The following is a 4,416-nucleotide window of genomic DNA, read 5'->3' as shown; positions in this document are numbered from 1 at the left end:
AGCAGGGCCGAGGCACCATCCAAGGCTGTGGCAGCTGCAGCCAGGCCCAGCCAGGAAGGGAGACATACTGGCCCTGGTTGGGGGAGAATGGAGGCTGAGTTCATGTGGGGACTCAGCTGGACACAGAGGTAAAGAGAGTCCCTTTGTGGCTCGATGCAGGCGCTCTAATCCCTTTGCTGCCTGGGATTGAACAGCTCAGGTTGGTGACCTCCTTTCCAGGTAACCGGAGCGCCCGCCTCCAGGTGTCTTTCCGAGTGTGGCCCAGGCAGAGCACCAACGAACCCCCGAAGAGGGGGCTAGAGATCCTCTGGCCAGGGGGCTCAACTTGGCTGCCCCCGGGTGCCCTGGGGAGCTTTAACCTCCGATGCCCCCCGGCAGGACCCTAAATCACACAGGTGGGGGTGGGCAGACAGGCATGGGTGTCTTTAGAATGCGCCCCAGGTGATTCTAATGGGCCTGTTCCCACCCCCGTTTCTCTGAGCCCAGGGCAGCAACTTGCAGGGTCACATAGCCAGTCTGCAGGAGGCTCCACTGAGAAGCCAGGTCCCAGGGGCAGATGGGGAGGGGCCTGCGGTGCTGAGGATCTGAGCCCGCAGGACTGAAGGGAGAGGATGAGAAAGCAGGGTGGAGGGGCGGGAGGGGAAAGGAGAGAAGCTGCTGGCAGCAGGCGCTCCGTGAGCGGGAGACTTTGGGAATTCACGGACAGCAGGCGGAGGACTTGAATCAGGAGGGAAGACAGGCACAGAGTCAGTTGCCCAAGGAAAAGTATCAGTCTGGGGGGGTGGGGGGTCTTGTTTTTTAATCCTCACCCGAGGATGTTTAGAGAGAGGAAAGGAGAGAAACACCAGTGTGAGTGAGAAACATCAATTGGTTGCCTCCCATAAGAACCCTGACGAAGGATCAAACCTGCAACCTGGGAATGTGCCCTGACTGGGAACCGAGCCCACAACCTTTTTATTTTAAAATATATTTAAAAATCATTATATTTTTATTGACTTTAAAGAGAGAGGAAGTGCCAGGGGATAAAGAGATAGAAACATCGATGAGAGAGAAACACAGATTGGCTGCCTCCTGCACGACCAGTAGTGGGGATGGAGCCTCAACCCTGGCACGTGTCCTGACTGGGAATCAAACCCATGATCTTGTTTGATGGGTTGATACTCAACCACTGAGCACCCAGCCAGGGCTGGGGGGCGGCGGGGGGGGTGTCATTGTTAGCAACTGGCTGTTTCTGGAGACCAGCCCTGCCTCTGGTGGTCAGAAGCCAGCCCGGGCAGTGGCTGTGTCTCTTCCTGATGAGCTTGGGACTGGTGTCTTTCCCGGGCTAGTTAGGCTCCTCCTCACGGCCTTGCAAACGGTGGGGGTAACCACAGCAGCCACAGTGGTGGCCGGGTCAGTGGTGGATGGGGTCAGACAGACCTTGTCTGAATTCTGGTTTCCCACCCTGGCTCCAGCTCTTCCCTCTTTAAAATGCGATTCCTTCTGGGACTGAATGAGAGAGCCAGGGTCACGGAGCCGAGGACCCACAGTGTGAAGACGGCAGGCATCGTGGCCGTTCGGTGAACAGCTGCTGCGGGGGGACAGCATCCAGTGGCCAGAGGTGCTAATAGCATGTGCTTCTGGGGGCCCCGGTCGCGTGGGCCATGTTGGTGTGGGCTGTTGTGAAGATGTTTTCTGTCTGGGAAGGAGGGGGGCCCCAAGTATCAGAAGGAAGCTGTGTTAGCCTCACAGGTTCCCAGCAGTCCCGGGAGCGAGCCAGGACTATGGAGCAGTTCATGTTAGATGAACGAAGGGAAAAAGGAAGGAAGGGCGGTCAACGATGTGGCTTCCTGGTCTCGGGTCTGCTGCCAGCCTGCCACGTGGCTCGGGCAGTTTCCGTGGCAGTGCTTTGGCCGTGGCAGGGTGTGGAGGTTTTACACCCATCAGCTCACGGCTGTGCTGAGCGAAGGGCCCGTGGCCCCCCTGCACTCACCCTCACCGGCCGACAGGTGCAGGCAGTCAGGACGGTGGAGGAGTGAGGAAGCCAGACAGAAGCAGGAGATGGTGCTTGGCTGGGAAGGGCCGTGCAGAGGAAGTGATGGTCAGGGGAATTGAAGGGTCACCAGGACCCTTGCAGGTGAGGGGAAGGGGGGCCTGCAGATGCTCACGGAAAGGCCCAGTGCGTTACGAGCGGGAACTTATTCCTTCCTGAGTGGTTCCTGGAGGACCTACGGGCCCAGCACCCCTGCGCTGCTTTGGGGGCCCACACACGTGGCAGATCAGCGGTGCTCCCAGGTCCGCTGAGCTGCTGGGAGAGCCTCCGGCCTGAATGTGGGGCAGATCTTGGAGACAGGTTTCACCGGCGCCATGGCCCCAGCCTCCTCTGACCAGATCCCCAGCTGGCTGGGGTTTCTTTCGGAGAGGTGGGGAGATATGGGACAAGGAAGGACGAGTGGCAGGTGTCTGATGGGGGGTGGATCCGGAGAGCAGAGGGTCAGCCGAGGAGGGAGAGGACCCTCCAGATCCGGCGCCTCCCCAGGGAGCCTGTCCTCCCTGCCTGCATCTCACGTGTCCCCTGCTCTCTCCCTCTTCTTCCTCTCCTCACAGCACCTCCTGCCGAAGGGAAAAGGAGACAGTCAGAGGGGGACGACCCCCCAGACCCACTGGTGTCCCCTCAACCTGATGGTGAGCAGAGCAGGAGCCAGAGCCCAATCCAGCTGGAGGTGAGTTAGGTGGTTCCCCGGGGTCCTTTCCAGGTGAACTTGGGGACCCCCAAGTTCTCGGGAGGGAGATGTGTTCCCTCCCCCATTGCTGCAGAGCCAGGAGCGGGCCCGGCCCTGCTCTGGGAGGCGTGGGAGCCAGGCAGGCAGGAGGGCTCGCCCTCGCCAGGGTGGGTGCCAGACTTCTCTTTCATAGCGGAGCCCTGTATCAACGAAGCTTGCCTGGAGCTCTGATCAGACGACACAGATAAAAGCACTGTCCTATGATGCAAAACTGCATTTACACCCACCCATCCGCCCACACGTGTAGCATGGACATGGACACCACGGGGTGAGGTCACGGAGGCTGAGGAGCGGTGGGGACACGGCAGAGTGGCCGGCTCGGCACCCGCTCAGCTCGGCTGTTTGCTTTGGCAGCAGGCTGGAGCGAAATCCTAATCCATGTAGGAGAGTGGGTGCCCGTGGTCACAGTTTAATGGCCTGCGTGGAGTGCAGAGAAGCACAAATGCATGTGACGAGCTTCTTTCTGGGGCAGCACCACCCAGAGCCTTGGTCTCCAGGATGTTAGTTTCATAGGTAACGCTTGAGCTTGCGTGTTTATCATCAAGAACACGGAAACGGCACTTGGTGGACTATCTGGGGAACGCATGGCTCTCTGTGCTGTTCCAGGTCCTTCTGGTATTTGGGGCCTCCCACCCACGACCTGGGAGCTTCTGTTCCCTGAGCCCTCAGCCCCAGCCCAGCCGTTCCCCCTGCCCTGAGCCACTAGCCCGATGACCAGCACCAGGAGGAACTGCACCTCTGAGAGCAGAAGCCAAAAGTCCTGTGCATTTGACAGTGTGCCAGGAACCGGGACGCGGCCCCTCCTCCCTGAGGTCAGCACAGCCCGGCGGGTCAGGGAGGAAGGCACCACGGCTCAGGCTGGCTGGGCACAGGCCCGGCCAAGCAGCCCCCGGTGCCAGAAAGCACAAGCACCTTTGTGCCTTTACTTTTTTTTTTTTTAATCCTCACCCGATATGTTTATTGATTTTAGAGAAAGGAAGGGGCGGGGGGAGAGAGAAACATCAAGCTGTTGCCTCCTGTGTGGACATCCTTTCGGTGTACGGGGATGCTCCAACCAACTGAGCCACGGCCACGGCTGCTCCTTCAGCTTTGACCCCCGGGGCCACGTGGGGGCCTAGGGACACAGCCTGTCTCCAGGAGCTCAGTCTGGAGAGGAGCCGAGACGGAGAGGTCACCCATCTCGAGCCAGATAAGGAGGTGATCGGGCCGGGCCGGCGGGGCTCAGTGGTTGAGCATCGACCTAGGAACCAGGAGGTCACGGTTCGATTCCAAGTCAGGGCACGTGCGGGCTGTGGGCTTGATCCCCAGTGGGGGGCGTGCAGGAGGCAGCCAATCAATGATTCTTTCTCATCATTGATGTTTCTATCTCTCTCTCCTCCCTTCCTCTCTGAAACCAATAAAAATATACTCTTTAAAAAAAGACAGAGGTGACCTGTGCCTAGAGAGAGGCCTGGAGAAGGTGCGAGGCTACGGCCACCTCTGGAGCCAGCCTCTGTGGACCTGGCCTGGGGCTGGGGACAGCAGCATCTTTCTGGCACCAGAACAGTCATCCAGCCCGAGCAGGAAGCTGGCTGCTAGGGGCCTGCTCCCTCCTGTGGGAGCCTGGGGTTGGGGCCCAGTGGTCAGCCTGTTCCCAGCCACCCACTGGGGCTGA

General features: G+C 59.6%; 1 protein-coding gene across 2 annotated transcripts in view; it reads left to right on the top strand.

Annotated features, from left to right (window-relative positions):
* Positions 1-2,568: 2,568 nt before the first annotated feature.
* ARID5A (AT-rich interaction domain 5A) overlaps positions 2,569-4,416 on the top strand; it is a 5,935-nt gene continuing 4,087 nt past the window's right edge. For both annotated transcript variants that reach the window (XM_015570049.1, XM_015570048.1), the window contains exon 1: positions 2,569-2,702. The gene's annotated coding sequence lies outside the window, so the exon portion shown is untranslated. The remainder of the gene's footprint in view (positions 2,703-4,416) is intronic.

This window comes from Myotis davidii, unplaced genomic scaffold, assembly GCF_000327345.1.
Source record: "Myotis davidii unplaced genomic scaffold, ASM32734v1 scaffold1065, whole genome shotgun sequence".
Taxonomy (NCBI): Eukaryota; Metazoa; Chordata; class Mammalia; order Chiroptera; family Vespertilionidae; genus Myotis; species Myotis davidii.
The sequence above is the reverse complement of the archived record's forward strand: the minus strand, read 5'-3'. Positions and strand labels throughout refer to the sequence as shown.